The sequence below is a fragment of the Gavialis gangeticus genome, unplaced genomic scaffold (genome assembly GCF_001723915.1).
Source record: "Gavialis gangeticus isolate Ggan-Ray unplaced genomic scaffold, GavGan_comp1, whole genome shotgun sequence".
In the NCBI taxonomy this organism is placed as follows: Eukaryota; Metazoa; Chordata; order Crocodylia; family Gavialidae; genus Gavialis; species Gavialis gangeticus.
Genome location: NW_017728995.1, coordinates 53,375,353 through 53,383,583, shown reverse-complemented (window position 1 = coordinate 53,383,583; position 8,231 = coordinate 53,375,353). Strand labels below are relative to the sequence as shown.

General features: G+C 41.4%; 1 long non-coding RNA gene across 1 annotated transcript in view; it reads left to right on the top strand.

Moving 5' to 3' along the window:
• Nucleotides 1-3,171: 3,171 nt before the first annotated feature.
• Nucleotides 3,172-8,231, top strand: part of LOC109287853 — a 5,641-nt gene continuing 581 nt past the window's right edge. Inside the window, exons 1-2 of the long non-coding RNA XR_002094986.1 lie at nucleotides 3,172-3,345; nucleotides 7,708-7,711. This is a non-coding gene — a long non-coding RNA (uncharacterized LOC109287853). The remainder of the gene's footprint in view (nucleotides 3,346-7,707; nucleotides 7,712-8,231) is intronic.

The window sequence follows — 8,231 nt, the reverse complement described above, 5'->3', positions numbered from 1 at the left end:
CTCTATCCTGTAAAAGACTGGAGAAATGCCAAGGGTTAGGATTTTCCCAACCAGCCATGGAAACCAGACAGGCAGGCATAATGTGTGTGAGACAGAATGCCACCTCTGTCTCTCCCCAAAAACTGTGCTATGTGACAATTTGGTTAACATGGACACTGCAAAGGGCAGACTCCTCCTCCCCCTTTCTCAGGTGACTCTGAGTTGTAACCTGAGCTGGATACGTTCCTCAGGGAGGGGGGAAACCTGCTCCCTCTACCTACATAACTGGCATCACATACCTGGGTGAGGGGCTTAGGCTCCCTATTGTTCTAAGCAATGCCAGTCTACCTGACAACCAGTGATGCATTTCAAATGTGTTGGCTAACAGCCAACAGGTGCTGGCCTCCATTGGGCCAGGTAAATGAGGTCATAAGGTCTATATGAGTTAAGGACTGCCCAGGAGCGAGGAGCAGTAGCCATGATGATTAGAGAGAAGCTGGACCATCTGAAACTTACTCTCTTTTGAAACTCATGATCAATGAACTGTCTGCCTCTAGAGAGAATCTCCACATGCCTCTGGATGATACTTGTGAGTAAGCTACCTGAGATCTAACTAGATATATAGCTTGCAGTAACTCAGATGCATGATCAAAGGCTACCCAGCCACCCTGTTTGCTCTATGGGATTTCCCTGATATTACTCTACCCTGTACCCTATTCTAAACCTACTCCTTGTAGCCAATAAAGTTCTCCTTTGTAGCTAGCATGGGAAACTTACTGGGAGAGGGGCTAGATTATGCCTTGGGGTCCCCTTGGTTCGGCTGACTAAGGGAGACCACTATTTGTGCTTCCGACTAAGGGAAGCATCCCAAGTTCTTGAAGTGAATCAAGTACCCTCAAAGGCTACTAGGCCTGTGTTTCCTAGGGGACACAGAGCCAGGATCACTCCAGACCCCAGGTGGTGGTGGCGTTACCCCCAGGCTAGTGGATGTGCTCCAGGAAAGAGGGTCAGCCAGACAGGAGGCACCCCCAGGGAGGCACTCAGAGCCTGGAAGGTGGTTGGGTGCAATGAAGTGAATGGCTCATCACAGGAGCACCCCCTACTGGCCCTCCACAGTCTGCACAGGAAGGACTAGACTTGGTCTTCCTTAGGATCCCATCTTTTCACTCTGTGTTCCCAATCTCTGCACAAATTTTGGGAATTAAACAAACTACATTACATTACTATTACCACAACACAAAGCTAAAATATACATCTAGCACAAACAAAACAAAAAAGAAAGAAAAAAAAAGGATAACAATAAAACAAACAATCAATCCAGCCGTCTCAATCTTTGGCATGGCTAAACCCTGTGAGGCCTTGGAGGCAATGCACCATTTCTTGTAGCCACTCTGCGGGTATTTCATAGCCTATCAAGAAGCTTTGATTTCATAGCCTAGCACAGTTGATATCACAATCACTTATAGCAATAGCATTTTAAAAACACAACAAAATGCAATCACTACACATAACACAGTCAAGCTTGTCAATTCCCAAAGAAACAGACCTTTAAATACTGTTTCCAAGCCAACACAGGGCCTCTGAATTGGCTAAAAGTTGCATGCTGGCTTTTATTCTCAGCACTGTGAATCACAATGTCTATGCTGAAATCATTGAAGTTAAGTGAGATTCAGAGAGCTGAAGTCAGGCTGAGGTTTTTTGCTTTGGGATTTAGAAAGAAAAAAGTAGGAAAATATTCAGCACTGGATTCTGGCTTTTACAGCATTGAGCATACTGGGAAAGGGCAATGTAGAACTATGCTGCAGCAGGATTCCCAAGTATGAATCAGGGCTAACTCAGATAGAATACTTTTCTAAGATCCATTGGGACCGTATGGTGGAACAGCAGCTATACCACCTGTTGCACTTAAAAACGAGTTTTAAACCTAGTGCTCTAAGAATTGACACAACACTTGGTTGATGAATAGCACAAAGGTTTGCTTTAATAAGTACCAACAAGCTACAAAACTACATGACAGAAAAAGAATTTTCCCAATATAAAATGAGTTATTAGTCCTAGTATTATCTTAGCTGCAAAGAGATCTTTGCCCAAGGCAGGCAGGAAGCAGTTCTTGTACAGCCTCACAGCATGGATCCTTCGTTTGTCAGCTGGGTGGCAGGATGGCTTCTTGGTCTTCTCCAGACTACACACACCTTACTGGCAACGCTGCTTAGTTCTTATACTGTTTAGTTGTATAGTCTCGAAGCATTTTTCCTTAATTTCATAGATTTCATAGATGTCTAGAGTTGGAAGGGACCTGGTAGATCATTGGGTCTGACCCCGTGCTCCAGGCAGGAAAGAGCACTGGGGTTAGGTAAACCCAGCCAGATGCCTGTCTAATCTCCTCTTGAACACCTCCAGGAGAGGGGAAAGCACCACCTCCCTTGGAAGCCCATTCCATATTTTAGCAACCCTTACCATAAACAATGATGGTTGTCCAATTAAAAGTCTGAACAAAACAGGGAGGAAAAGGGTGACCATCATATTACAATTGTTAAATTGCCTGGCTCCTCTTTTTGGATTTGTTTAGGTGTGAATACTTCTGTTTCTCACAGCCACCGCAATTATAGGTTAATAACAGGTGATGGATTTTGAGTGGTCTAACAGGATGCTTAGAGACATTGGATACCAGACCTGTCTTTTGGTATTTGTTTATCAATGGGGAAAATTTGCAATGGTATATTTACAAAGCTCCAGACATACGCTGAATGATTGAGACATTTGTAATACCTTAGACAATGGATGCCTGTTTTGAGAAATGTGAGGATGTCATGTACAGGATATTTTTCCTGTATTCAATGCATCTTTTACAGGTTTTGCTTGAAATGTATATTCAGGGCTGTACTGGGGGCTGAGGGGGCAGGGGGGAGAGGCTGAATTGGGGCAACCGCCAGGGGCCCCACGGATCCAGATGGAACTGTGTGGTGACCGCACTGCCGCCCACTTCATGCCTGGCCACTTGACAGGCTGATTTGCCCCGAGCCCCACACCCTGCTCAGGTCATCCCTGTGTATATTTAATCTTTTGTCGTCTTTAGTTGCTAGGTCAATTAAAATGCACATGTAGTTTCCTTGCTTTTAGTTTTGCTGGCTTACCTTCTTTTTAGTGCCTTTTTAACTTGGAAATACACACGAGTGGTGGTCTCTGCCAACAGTTTTAACCATCACTTTTATTATTTTATGACATAGATCTGGTATTGGGTACCTCGAGCTCCATTGTCTCAGCACTTAATGGGTTGCAAGCCATTAGCAGAGTTTGATTTTCTTGTGGCAGTCTTGTTACCACAACCCAGTCTTACCCCAGCCATTGTCTTGCACTTTTTTCCAAGTTTTCAGTGTTCATATGCAGCAACCCTTGCACCTTGTTCCTTGCTACCATGCTGGCCAGCACTGCTGAATATTTTGCTTTTCTCCCTTCTAGTTTGATAGCATCAATAGTAATACTTGGGGTTATCAGCGTCTTTCCAGTATGATTGCATCTGGTCCCATCTGGGAATCTCCATTCTTCTCCTTCTACCTTTGTGCACTTGTGTGGACTCAGGCACTGTTTTACCTTTAAATTAAGTTTGGCACAATAAGGGTGCAAAGAAAATATTAAATGCCTGGATGTGAATCTGATAGTCACAGTAAGCTGGTGGAAAGCTGCAATAAACCAAAAATGTCTCTGATTTTTTTTCCAGAACTAGCAAATCCTTTCTACTTCAGACATACTGGAATATACAAGAGGCATAAGTAGAAGTCAGTGCTCATTCAGTTACATTCCCTCAAGCAGGAGCAAAACTGGTGAGAAGCAACAGCCTTTGTAGCATGCACTGCACCTTCCCCTTCCCTCCCACTACTCAAGGCAGTAAATTAATCTCCTGGCTTCTGAACAAAAAGATTCTTGTTGATCCAGTAATCCTCTGCCATCACCAGATGAGACCTCCATTTCTTTTCCTAGACTGCGGTATTTGCGGCTGCCTTGCAAGAAGTACACAAATCATGCAATAAAAATTCAATGAAATTGCAAACTTCTGCTTTACTTTTAGAGAAGGGAATGTGGAAGACCTTTTCTGAGTCTCTTTCTTAGTGACACCATTGGCTAACAGAGATGTCAGATGAGTTTTGCTTTGATATTTCTGCTGACAGCATTTCAGCTGAAGAGTCATTTTGGAGTCAAAAGCATTGAAATGACTGAATAGCTTGCATGCGAATTCAGTTGTAGGAACAAAAGAATGTCAAAGAATTTACAAACCTTGATTGTGGACTGTGCTCTGACATTACTACAGACTGGAAATACTGGCGTTAGGGGTTGCTTGTAGCTCTCTCTATTTTCAAGGATGCTCCAAAAATTAAAGTAATAAATTAAAAAATATGAGGCTACATTGCCATATAAATTGAACAAAATTATATTTGCATTCTGCTTGTTACTACATTCACCACCATCTGTGTCAGTTAATAGTTATGGTAAAAAAAAGCCACAGCAGACTTAAGAGAGCTTAGTTCTGTCTCCATTGCAGTCAGTGGTAAAACTTAGATTGCATTCTGTGCTGCAGGAATGGCTGTAAATGGTCAGAACTAGATAAGGATTTGCATCGGGGCATGCATTGTATTAGGTACTCAAGCAAGCATGGAAGCAAATCATAACTTTGCCACAAGTTCTACATGTTGGGCCACACCATATTGTTGGGTGCCTCAGGGGCTGAGACTCAGTGAACTAGGATGGAAACAAAACATTTTGAACACATTTGCAACATGGACTTGTATTGAAATGGCTGACTTGGATTAGAAACCCGATCTTTCAATCTGGGCCTCTCTTTCCTGACCAAAGAGCCTTGGACCTTAAAGTACTACCAGATGAAAACTTCATCCAAACTGAACAAACTCTGAAAAACATTTTAGCTCTGACAAATCTACGTAGCTTAAGGCAAATATTCCTACCAGTCTACTAGCTGCAGTGCATTCCCAAAAGGCATCACAGACTAACTATTGAATTTACTGTATGATATGATTCAATTCTGTACTCTGCAGCATAGTAACCCAAGTAATTTTAGTATTTTTATTCCTTTCTCTCTTTATAACCATGTATGTCTGTGGCTATTAGTTAATTATTTATGTGTTGGATTACTTGCAGGAAAATATTATTTCTAAATAAATTATTGATATTGCAAAATAAAACCCATATATATATTCCCTTAAAACATTACACCCTATTTTGGATTATTAAAGTAATTTTTTTTAAATTAATTTATTTTCACTCCTTTGTGCTGCTAGTTTAATTTCTGGCCCTTTACTCAATTTCAGTTGTGACACTAACTGATAAAGGGATATCAGTTCAGATCCTGATGTGACTTACGTGTTTCACAACAACACAAGTCCATTGACTTCAACATGTAATTCAGTGGAGTTATGCTGATATAACTAAAAGGAATATTACCCGATAAAGTCAATCTTCTCTTTAAAGTCGGTATGATTTTATGATACCCTACAATGGGCTTCTAACTCATTTAATTAAAAAAATAACATTTTTTTTTAATGTTTGGCTTTTTACATGCTCTTTCCTAGTTAATTCAAACATAAAGATTGGGCATACATTTAGCTGGGTACCTTTTAAGTTTATTGCATGATCTCTGTTCATGGCTACTAGTAAGAAGTTGAAGACATCAATTTGGATGAAAAGGAAATGGCCTGGGGACCAGTTTCTACTACCATCACTCATCAGGAGTAGCATATAACCCTTTGAGTAGTGCCATTTTATGTAAATAATTGTAGAGAAACTAAAGCTTTAAGAATGCCACTTCTTTGTGGATGAAAGTGATTTTGATTGGAATTGAGTAATGTGCTGCACTTTAATGATTTGAGGGTTTTAAATGTTCAAAGTAGAGCTTTTTTGAGACAGGCAAGTTACTCTACTGTGAAAAAGACCTGCTACTTGCTTTTTTCTTCTAAAATGACAATATAAAAGACAAAATCAAGACTTAAACTAGCTCAAAAGATGAGCATTATTGGCATTCTCTTTCAGCTCTTTTGGAGATCTTTGCTTGGCTAAGCTAGTAGCATCCTTTGTGACATTTATCCATAGGGTATAAAATAGCAGTTTGCCACCCACCTTGAGCAGGTTGTTTGTGAAGTGTTTGAAGGCAAAACAAAGAAGTACCCTGCCATTAATGGCACGTGGGAATTTCTATCCACTTGTTCGTGACAGTTATAGTTGAAGCTGTCACTTATTTTTTCAGGGCCTTTAAAATGGATCTTTTTATGTGTTAACATGAATACATTAAAGTAGAAGAAATCCTTTTTATCGCATGTGCAATAGATGTACACACAGAACATGTGTGAGTAAAGTAGCAATTATAACATTGCGTTAAGTATTTTGAAGCTTAAATTAAGGGGAATTTTTGAAATTTTACCATCCAGTATTTCCTTTACATTCCTACCAAGCTGTAGCCCTGAACACTTTCTAAAGAATATAAGAAGCAACTATCATACAGCTAATCTATAAAGAAAAAAGAAATTGTTTTACCCTGTTCCATCATGCTAGACTTAATTGTTCTTTAGAGCTAAGATTTTCAGAGTCCTTAGGAAATTTGGATACCGAAACCCATTAATGTAAATTAATTAGGGGGCTTTGAAAAATCACAAACTTAGTTTCTATGCTGAGTTTCTGGAACACAGTACCAAATGAAGCATGCATCCATGTACTAATGCTCTCTCTATATAGCTTGTGTAGGGGGTAGCAACACACATATCACAATTAAAACAGGTTTTGATAGCATGCAGGGTTTAAGAAATATTTTAAACATGGTGATATGCCTGTTTCCATACAAAGTAGTATTATTACTGTTATTTTAGCTATTGAAAATGTACTTGAGTCTTGTTCTCCACTGCGATCAAGAATAATTTTTAACCCTGTTTTGAATCTGGTCACACTGGACTGTGAAACCATGTTAGTCGGAATCATTACCTAATAGAATGAAAAAAATAGGTATATGTAGATGCTATCTTAACTAGGCTTAGATTAATCTAAGTGCTGAACTGTACATAAACTCAGGGAGTTTAGATTGGGCAGCAAATGGCTGGCCCAATAGAAATTAGTTAATCTGAGGAGGTGCGCTAAATAGGTTGGGCTAACCTGTGCCTGATGTAACCCAAATATGTCTATACACTTCAAGTTTAACCACAGGACTGGAAAAGCCCAGCTGCTTGCCCTTACCCCAGGGCTGAAAATTTTCTAACCCCTCCCATCTCCCCCAACCAACCTATTTTTAGCCCTGTGACCCCCTACCACTCCTGGACAGACAACCCCATCCTGTGGGCCTGCTAGCTTCTCTTCCTTCACAAATTCCTCCCATCCCTTCCCCCACCCTGCCTTTCTTGAATCACATTTCCATTGCAGCTCCCTGCACCAGCTAACACGTATACAAGTGGGACCCGATCTATGATCAAACGGCTTAAAGTAAGTTGTGCAATCACAAATGTGTTTTTAGGAACTGCTCGACCTGGTGCTGGCAACAGAGGATGACCTAATCAGTGACCTAACAATCAAAGGGAAGCTGGGTGACAGTGACCATGAGCTGATCACCTTCACCATCCTCTGTAAAGCTGGCAAGTCAGTCAGCAATACAGAAGTCCTTGACTTCAGGGAAGCTGACTTCAACAAGCTAAGGAGGCTTGTTAGTAAGGCCCTTAAGGGCCACAACCCGAAGGGGAGGAGAGTTCAGGATGAGTGGTTGCTCCTCAAGGGAGCAATCCTGGATACGCAAGCAAAAACTATCCTGTCTTGGAGGAAAGGCAGCAAAAGGGCACAGCAGCCCCTTTGGCTCTCCAGGGAACTAGTGGACCTCCTGCATCTCAAAAGAAAGACCTACAAAGGATGGAGGACTGGATCCACCTCCAAGGAGGAATACTCTGCACTGGTCCGGAGCTGCAGGGAGTGAACTAGGAAAGCCAAGGCTGCGATGGAACTCCAACTAGCTACAAATATCAAGGACAATAAAAAGTCCTTTTTTAGATATGTGGGGAGCTGGAGAAAAAGCAAGAGCAGCATTGGACCCCTGCAAAACCAGATGGGACAACTGACAACTGATGCCCAGGAAAAAGCCAACTTGCTAAATGGGTACTTTGCATTGCTTTTTCACCAGTCCTATGGGACACCCTTGCCCATTACGAGACAGGGAGGCCCAGTTGAGGGAGATTCCTTACCTTCCATCAATGCTGACCTTGTGAAGGAACACC